Raw genomic sequence first — 10,444 nt, 5'->3', positions numbered from 1 at the left:
TAGCTAGCCCTCAGCTAGAGTACTGCGTGCAGTTCTGGTCACCACATTACAGGAAAGATGTGATTGCACTAGAGAGGGTACAGAGGAGATTTACAAGGATGTTGCCGGGAGTAGAGAATCTTAGCTATGAGGAAAGACTGGATAGGCTGGGTCTGTTTTCCTTGGAACAGAGGAGGCCGAGGGGAGACCTTATTGAGGTGTATAAAATTATGAGGGCCATAGATAAGCACCTACTTCCCTTAGCAGATGGGTCAAAAACCATGGGGCACAGGTTTAAAGTAATTGGTGGAAGGTTTAGAGGGGATTTGAGGGGAAATTTCTTCACCCAGAAGGTTGTGGGGGTCTGCAACTCACTGCCTGAAAGGGTGGTAGAGGCAGGAACTCTAACCACATTTAAAAAGTACTTGGATGTGCCCTTGGGATGTTCTAACCTATAGGGCTACGGACGAAGAGCTGGGTAGTGGGATTAGGCCAGGTAGTTCTTTGTTGGCTGCCACGGACACGATGGGCTGAAATGACCTCCTTCTGTGCTGTAACTTTCTGTGATTCTGTGAGTTATACATTCGTTTCTGGCACAAAAACACAAAAGGAAAAGCAGCACAACCATAGCTAACAAAAGAAATTATGGATAATATTAGATCCAAAGAGGAGTCATAAAAAGTTACCAGAAAAAGTAGCAAGCCTGAGGATTGGGAGCAGTTTAGAGTTCAGCAAAAAAGGACCAAGAGATTGATTAAGGGGGGAAAAATAGAGTATGAGAGTAAACTTGCAAAGAACATAAAAGCGGATTGTAAAAGCTTCTACAAGTATGTATAAAGAAAAAGATTAGTGAAGACAACAGTTAGAAATGGGAGAATTTATAATGTGGAACAAGGAAATGGCAGAGCAATTAAACAAATACTTTGGTTCAGTCTTCAAGGAAGAGGACACGAATAACTTCCCAGAAATGCTAGGGGACCAAGGGTTTAGTGAGAAGGAGGAATTAAAGGAAATTAGTATTAGTTAAAAAAAAGTGTGGGAGAAATTAATGGGACTGAAAGCTGATAAATCCCCAGGGCCTGATGATCCGCATCCCAGAGTACTAAAAGAGGTAGCCATGGAAATAGTGGATGCATTGGTTGTCACCTTCCAAAATTCTATAGATTATCGAACAGTTCCAGCAGATTGGAGGGTGGCAAATGTTACCCCACTATTTAAAAAAGGAGGGAGAGAGAAAACGGAACTACAGACCGGGTAGCTTAACATCAATAGTCGGGAAAATGCTAGAGTCTATTATAAAGGATGTGATGACAGGACACTTAGAAAATATTAACGGAATTGTAATGAGAAAGGATTAATTAGCAATCTTGTTGTGTGAGGCCCCTTGGGGAGGAGTGATCATAATATGATAGAATTCTTCATTAAAATGGAGAGTGAAGTAGTTGACTCCGAGTCAAGAGTCCTGAATTTAAATAAAGGAAACTACGATGGTATGAGGCACGAGTTGGCTAGGATGGATTGGGGAACGTTACTTAAAGGGCTAATGGTGGAAAGGCAATGGCAAACATTTAAAGATTGCATGGATGAACTACAGAATTTGTTCATCCCTGTTTGGCATAAAAATAAAACAAAAACAGTGACTCAACCGTGACTAACAAGGGAATTTAGGGATAGCATAAGATCCAAGGAGAGGACATATAATTTGGCCAGAAAAAGCAGCAAACCTGAGGATTGGGAGCAGTTTAGGATTCAGCAAAGGAGGACAAAGGGATTAATTAAGAGGGGGAAAATAGATTGAGAGTAAGCTTGCAGGGAACATAAAAACTGACTGTAAAAGCTTCTATAGATATGTGAAGAGAAAAAGATTGGTGAAGTCAAGCGTAGGTCCCTTGCAGTCAGAATCAGGGGAATTTATAATGGGGAACATAGAAGTGGTTGACCAATTAAATACATACTTTGGTTCTGTCTTCACAAAGGAGGACACAAATAACCTCCCAGAGATGTCGGGGAACATAGGGTCCAATGAGAGGGAGGAACTGAATGAAATCAGTGTTTGTAGGGAAATTGTGTTTGGGAAATTGACGGAATTGAAGGCCGATAAATCCCCAGGGCCTGATAATCTACATCCTAGGGTACTTAAGGAAGTGCCCCTAGAAATAGTAGATGCATTGCTGGTCATGTTCCAAAATTCTATAGACTCTGGAACAGTTCCCATGGATTGGAGGATAGCTAATGTAACCCCACTATTTAAGAAGGGTGGTAGAGAGAAAACAGGGAATTATAGACCGGTAAGCCTAACATCGGTAGTGCAGAAAATGCTAGAGTCCATTATAAAAGATGTAATAGCAGCGCACTCGGAAAACAGTGACAGGATCGGACAAAGTCAACATTGATTTACAAAAGGTAAATCATGCTTGACTAATCTACTGGAATTCTTTGAGGATGTAACTGGTAGAATAGATAAGGGAGAACCAGTGGATGTGGTGTATTTGGACTTTCAGAAGGCTTTCGATAAGGTCCCGCATAAGAGATTCACGTGTAAAGTTAAAGCACATGGGATTGGGGGTAAGGAACTGTCTTGGATAGAGAACTGGTTGGCAGACAGGAAGCAAAGAGTTGGCATAAACGGGTCTTTTTCCGAGTGGCAGGCAGTGACTCGTGGGGTACCGCAGGGATCGGTACTAGGACACCAGCTTTTCACAGTATATATTAATGATCTAGCTGAGGGAACTAGATGTAATATCTCCAAGTTTACAGACAACACAAAGCTGGGTGGGCATGTGTGCTGTGAGAAGGATGCAGAGAAACTCCAGTACGATTTGGACAGGTAGGGTGATTGGGCAGATGTAGTTTAATGTGGACAAATGCGAGGTTATCCACTTCGGTGGCAAAAACAGGAAGACAGATTATTATCTGAACGGCAATAGATTGGGAAAAGGGAAAGTGAAATGACACCTGGGTATCCTTGTGCACCAGTCGCTGAAGGTAAGCATGCAGGTGCAGCAGGCGGTTAAGAAGGCAAATAGTATGTTGGACTTCATAGCGAGAGGATTTGAGTACAGGAGCAAGGAAGTCTTGCTGCAGTTGTACAGGGCCTTGGTGAGATCACACCTTGAGTATTGTGTGCAGTTTTGGTTGCCTTATCTGAGGAAGGATGTTCTTGCCATGGAGAGAGTGCAGCAAAGATTCACCAGACTGATAGCTCGGATAGCAGGAATGACGTATGAGGAGAGATTGGGTCATTTAGGTTTATATTCGCTAGAGTTTAGAAGAATGAAAGGGGATCTCATTGAAACTTTTATAAAATTCTAACAGGACTAGACAGACTAGATGCAGGAAGGATGTTCCCGATGGCGGGGGAGTCCAGAACCAGGGGTCACAGTCTAAGGATAAGGGGTAAGCCATTTAGGACTGAGCTGAGAAGGAATTTCTTTACCCAGAGAGTGGTGAACCTGTGCAATTCTCTGCCACACAGGGCAGTTGAGGTCAATTCATTAAATATATTCAAGAAGGAGTTGGATATATTTCTGAGGCTAAAGGGATCAAGGGGTATGGGGAGAGAAAGCAGGGACAGGGTACTGAATTTGGATGATCAGCCATGATCTCATTACTGTAAATGGCGGAGCGCGCGCGAGGGGACGAATGGCCTACTCCTGCTCCTATCTTCTATGTTTCTATTAGACAAAATCAACATGGATTTATGAAAGGGAAATCGTGTTTGACAAACCTACAGGAGTTTGTTGAGGATGTAACTGGTAGAATAGATAAGGGAGAACCAGTGGATGTGGTGTATTTGGATTTTCAGAAGGCTTTTGATAAATTCCCACTTAAGAGGTTAGTGTGCAAAATTAAAGCACATGGGATTGTGGGTAATATATTGGCATGAATTGAAAATTGGTTAACAGACAGGAAACAGAGTAGGAATAAATGGGTCTTTTTCGGGGTGGCAGGCGGTGTCTAGTGGGGTACCGCAGGTATCAGTGCTTGGGTCCGAGCTATTCACAATATATATATAAATGATTTGGATGAGGGAACAAAATGTAATATTTCCAAGTTTGCTGATGACACGAAACTATGTGGGATTATGAGTTGTGAGGAGGATGCAAAGAGGCTTCAAGGCGATTTAGACAAGTTGAGTGCGTGGGCAAATACACGGCAGATGCAGTATAATGTGGATAAATATGAAGTTATCCACTTCTGTAGGAAAAACAGAAAGGTAGAGTATTATTTAAATGGTGCTAGATTGGGAAATGCTGATGTACAAAGGACCTGGGTATCCTTGTACACCAGTCACTGAAAGCAAACATGCAGGTGCAGCAAGCAGTTAGGAAGGCAAATGGTATGTTGGCCTTCATTGCAAGAGGATTTGAGTACAGGAGCAAGGATGTCTTACTACAGTTGTACAGAGCCTTGGTGAGACCACACCTGGAGTACTGTGTGCAGTTCTGGTCTCCTTACCTAAGAAAGAATATACTTGCCATAGAGGGAGTTCAGCGACCAGACCAATTCCTGGGATGGGGGGATTGTCCTATGAGGAGAGATTGGGTCGACTAGGCCTGTATTCACTAGAGTTTAGAAGAATGAGAGGGGGTTTCATTGAAACGTATAACATTTTGACAGGGCTAGACAGACTGGATGCAGGGAGGATGTTTCCCCTGGCTGGGGGGGTCTAGAACGAGGGGACACAGTCTCAGGATATGGGGTAGGACATTAAGACTGAGATGAGGAGAAATTTCTTCACTCAGAGGGTGGTGAACCTGGGAAATTCTCTACCACAGAAGGCTGTGGAGACCAAGTCACTGAATATAGTTAAGAAGGAGATAGATTTCTAGACACAAAAGGCAGCTAGGGGTATGGGGAGAGAGGGGGAATATGGTACTGAGATAGAGGATCAGCCACGATCATATCGAAGGGCCAAATGGCCGACTCCTGCTCCTATTTTTCTATTTTTTTCGATGTAAACGCCCATCTGATTCACTAATGTCCTTTAGGGAAGAAAATCTGCCGTCCTTACCCAGCCTGGCCTATATGTAACTCCAGACCCACAGCAATGTGGTTGATTCTTAACTTCCCTCTGAAAGAGCCCAGTCGACACCCCCCCCCCCCCCACCCCCAAAGTCCTCCTTACTAACAGCTGGGAAGCTGTCCCGTAGACGAGACTAACCGAGCAACAGTCTGACATAGTCATACTCACAGAATCATAGCTTTCAGCAATGTTCCCGTTAAGCTGGAGGTCCCGTGCAGGCCACTTGCCAGCTTTACTGTGGGGAAAAACCGCACATGCGTGGAAAGTGGAATGGGCCACACAGCCCATTAAAGGGGCCAAGCAACCAAAAAAGAAATAGAGGGAACATTGCCTTTCAGTCAACGTCCCAGACTACTCCATCACCATTTCTGAGTATATCCTGTCCCACCAGCAGGACAGATCCACCAGAGGTGGTGGCACAGTGGTATACAGTCAGGAGGGAATGGTCCTGGGAGTCCTCAACATTGACTCCGGTTCCCACGAAGTCTCATGGCTTCAGGTCAAGAAAACCTCCTGCTGATTACCACCCTCCCTCAGCTGATGAATCAGTTCTCCTCCATGTTGAACACCACTTGAAAGAAGCACTGAGGGTATCAAGGGCACAGAATGTACTCTCGGGTGGGGACTTCAATGTTCATCACCAAGAGTGGCTCAGTAGCACCACGACTAACCGAGCTGGTCGAGTCTTGAAGAACATAGCTGCCACACTAGGCCTACAGCATGTAGTCTGAGAACCAACATGAGGGAAAACTTACTTGACCTCATCCTTGCCAATCTACATGTCGCAGATGCATCTGTCCATGACAGTAGTGGGAGGAGTGACCACCGCACAGTCCTTGTGGAATCAAAGTCCCATCTTCACACTGAGGACACCCTCCATCGTGTTGTGACACTACCACCATGCTAAATGGGATAGATTCAGAACAGATCTAGCAGCTTAAAACTGGGCATCCATGAGGGGCTGTGGGCCATCACCAGCAGCAGAATTGTATACAACCACAATCTGTAACCTCATGGCCTGGCATATCCCTCGCTCTACCATTACCATCAAGCCAGGGGACCAATCCTGCTTCAGTGAGAAGTGTAGATGACATGCCAGGACCAGCACCAGGCATACCTAACAATGAGGTGCCAACCTGGGGAAGGTACAACACAGGACTACATACGTGCTAAATAGCAGAAGCAGCATGCTGTAGACAGAGCGAAGCGATCCCACAACTAACAGATTCGAGCTAAGCTGCAGTCCTGCCACATCCAGTCGTGAATCGTGGTGGACATTTAAACAACTAACGGGAAGAGGAGGCTCTGTGAACATCCCCATCCTCAATGATGGCGGAGCATAGCATGTGAGTGCTAAAGACAAGGCTGAAGTGTCGAGTGGATGATCCATCTCGGCCTCCTCCTGAGGTCCCCACCATCACAGAAGCCAGTCTTTAGCCAATTCAATTCACTCCACAGGATAACAAGAAATGGCTGAACGCACTCGATACAGTAAAGGCTGCGGGCCCTGACAACATCCCAACTGTACTGCTGAAGACTTGTGCTCCCAAACTAGCCGCGTCTTTGGCCAACCTGTTCCAGTACAGCTACAACACGGGCATCTACCCGACAAAGTGGAAAACTGCCCAGGCATGTCCAATCCGGCCAATTACTGCCCCATCAGCATATTCTCAAACATCAGGAAAGTGATGGACGGTGTTGTCAATAGTGCTATTAAGCAACACTTACTCACAAATAACCTGCTCACCAGTGCTCAGTTTCGGTTTTGCCAGGACCACTCAGCTCCAGACCTCATTGCAGCCTTGGTCCAAACATGGAGAAAAGAGCGAAATTCCAGAGGTGAGGTGAGAGCAACTACCCTTGACATCAAGGCAGTATATGACCAAGTGTGGCATCAAGGAGCCCTAGTAAAATTGAAGTCAATGGGAATCGGGGGACAACTCTCCACTGGTTGGAGTCACACCGAGCAGGAAGGAAGATGGTCGTGGTTGTTGGAGGCCAATTATCTCAGCCCCAGGACCTCCGTAGGAGTTCCTCAGGGCAGTGTCCTAGGCCCAACCATCTTCAATGACCTTCCCCCATCATAAGGTCAGAAGTGGGGATGTTTACTGATGATTTCAACTTGTTCAGAACCATTCGCAACTCCTCAGATAATGAAGCAGTCGATGCCCGCATGCAGCATTCAGTATTCAGGCTTGGACTGATAAGTGGCAAGTAACATTCACGCCACACAAGTTCCAGACAATGACCACCTCCAACAAGAGAGTCTAACCACCTCCCCTTGACATTCAACAGCATTATCATCGTCAAATTCCCCACCATCAACATCCTGTGGGTCACCATTCACCAGAAACTTAACTGGACCAGGTCAGAGGCTGGGTATTCTGCTGCAAGTGACTCACCTCCTGACTCCCCAAAGCCTTTCCACCATTTATAAGGCAAAAGTCAGAAGTGTGATGGAATCCTCCCCACTTGCCTGGATGGATGCAGCTCATACAAGACACAAGGAACGCAACACCATCCAGGACAAAGCAGCCCGCTTGATTGGCACTCCATCCACCACCTTAACCATTCACTCCCTCCACCACTGGCGCACCGTGCCTGCAGTGTATACCATCTAAAAGATGCACTGCAGCAACTCACCAAGGCTTCTTTGACAGCACCTGCCAAACCCTCTACTGCCTAGAAGGACAAGGTGTAAGACATTCAGATTGTTTTGAACTTCTATCTGACAGTTTTCGAGTTCAGACCTGAGGAACAGACAACTCGAGAAAAAGATTTCAGGGTCAACTATTCTTTATTTAAAATCAACAAGAGGTTACAAGAAAGCACACAAAATATTACATGACAACCTGTACTCTTATCATTTACTTATTACAAGTAAGCGCGCCTGGATCATACAGTAAAACATCTCGTACTCAAGTCATTGACTTATTACAAGTAAGCAGGCACGGATCATACAGTAAAACAACTCGTACTCAAGTCATTGACTTATTACAAGTAAGCACACACGAATATAACCATTTACTTTAAGCTCAAGTGATCATAAGCAATCACAGACGTACTAACACCAGTGAGAGGTTGGCTCGGCGGTGACCAGACGGATGAATTTAACCGGCAACTGACCAAGCTGCCCTCGACTGCAGCAGCGAGTGGTCAATTTACAGCCTCTTTTATACCCCAAAACTTGGCAACTCACCCACAGCATTCATGTCCCTCACTGTGTGAATAGCCTTGTTGTCTCTCTCTCACTTTCCCATCTGTTTTGACGCTTGGTGAACCAAGGCCTGAAGAAGTCCTTGTTTTTACACCTGAGGGTTGACTCCTTGTTCTCACTGAATTTTCAAGGTCTTATCATTTGGAGAAAAACAACAGCTTGCAAGCACATCATTTATTTTACAAATGTTAAGCCAGGCCCTCAAACCCTGTCAGTACATTAAATTTGGTCACTTCAGTCAAGTTTACCGTGAACGGTGTATTCTTACAAAGGGCAGCGGGTGCAGGAAAATAAAACTGAAACTTGTATTCCTGATTAATTCGTGAATTCCAAGAATAGAAACCGATACACACGTTGACAAGATAAATCTAAGTAACAGCGCAAAATACAAAGTGGACAATTTGTCCCAGTGGGCGGACACACCTTGCGGGGTGGCCCTGAGCCCACAGTAAAGGTTCAATCTTTCACTTGGGCGGGTTTGGATTCAGAACCTGGGACACCAGCAAAATAGGCGGCCGTCAGAACATTTCCTAATACAGTAATCCTGCGGGGTGGCACTGAAGCAACTAAAGGGTTAAATCCTTCACCTGGGCGTGTCTGGATTCAACAGCCTGGGGCACGAGCAAAATAATCGGCATTTGCCCAGTACTCGTTTCACAACTGAGTCATCCAGCGAGAAGAAGGAAATGTCCCTGAATTCCTTGTATTAATCTGTGGCTTGTGTTAAACTTGCTGATATTGAGAGGTTCAGTGAGATAGTACAGCCGCTGGGAGGGGGATATTTGTCCTGATATCAGTGCATAAAGGGGATTTGAGATTCAGTTAACTCTTTGGCAATTTCTGTATAGAGAATGCGCAGAGGATGGTGAGATGGGAGTTGCATAAGCGGTGGGGGGTGGCTTCAGAGGGCGGTGAGTGGGGTGTTGTAGAGGGCGGTGAGGGGAGAGTTGCAGAGGGCGGTGAGGGGGAAAAGTGACCCAGTGCACCACCCAGTCCCAGAGGAAGAAAGGACAGTGTCTGACCCACTGCACCACCCAGTCCCAGAGGGTGATAGGACAGTGTCTGACCCATTGCACCATCCAGTCCCAGAGGGGGAAAGAACAGTGTCTGACCCACTGCACTATCCAGGCCCAGAGGGGGAATGGACACTGTCTGCATACTGCACCATCAAGTCCCAGAGTGGGACAGGACAGTGTCTGACCCACTGCACCACCAAGTCCCAGAGGGGGAAAGGACAGTTCCTGACTTACTGCACCACCCAGTCCCAGAGGGGGAAAGGACAGTGCCTGACCCACTGCACCACCCAGTCCCAGAGGGGGAAAGGACAGTGTCTGACCCACTGCACCGTCCAGTCCCAGAGGGGGAAAGGACAGTGTCTGACCCACTGCACCATCCAGTCCCAGAGGGGGAAAGGACAGTGTCTGACCCACCGCACCACCCAGTCCCAGAGGGGGAAAGGACAGTGTCTGACCCACTGCACCACCTAGTCCCAGAGGGGGAAAGGACAGTGTCTGCCCTATACGACTAATTTGAATGTTTTTTTGTGATGGACATCATCTCCTCCTCTGCCTGTAGAAATCGAACTCCATTTTTCCGGATTTCCACTCGGTGTTATCCAGAAGGATTATGTCTGAACGTTGGTCCTCAATGTGTGTCCATCTTTACTGGAAAACAATTTTATGTTTTCTTTCGTTAGAAGGAACATCGATATATGTCCAAGTCGGGATGGTGCGTGAGTTGGAGGTGAACTTGGAGGTGGTGGCGCTCGCAGGCACCTGCTGCTCTTGTCCACCAAGGTGGTGGAGGCTGGGGGTCAGGGAGGTTCTGTAGAAGAACACTTGGCGAGTTACTGCGACCAGCCTGTGGGGAGCGAGTGGACATTTAAGGTGGTGGTGGGAGAGGATGTTGAAGGTGGGGGAGGGAGGGGATGTTGAAGGTGGGGGAGGGAGGGGATGTTGAAGGTGGGGGAGGGAGGGGATGTTGAAGGTGGGGGAGGGAGGGGATGTTGAAGGTGGGGGAGGGAGGGGATGTTAAATGTGGGGGAGGGAGGGGATGTTGAAGGTGGGGGACGGAGGGGATGTTGAAGGTGGGGGACGGAGGGGATGTTGAAGGTGGGGGAGGGAGGGGATCTTGAAGATGGGGAGGGAGGGGATGTTCAAGGTGGGGGAGGGAGGGGATGCTGAAGGTGGGGGAGGTGATGTTGAAGGTGGGGGGGGGAGGGG

This window comes from Somniosus microcephalus, unplaced genomic scaffold (genome assembly GCF_052327205.1).
Source record: "Somniosus microcephalus isolate GS21.2 unplaced genomic scaffold, FLI_Smic_1.0 unresolved_chr1, whole genome shotgun sequence".
Classification (NCBI taxonomy): Eukaryota; Metazoa; Chordata; class Chondrichthyes; order Squaliformes; family Somniosidae; genus Somniosus; species Somniosus microcephalus.
Note: the sequence above shows the minus strand (reverse complement) of the source record.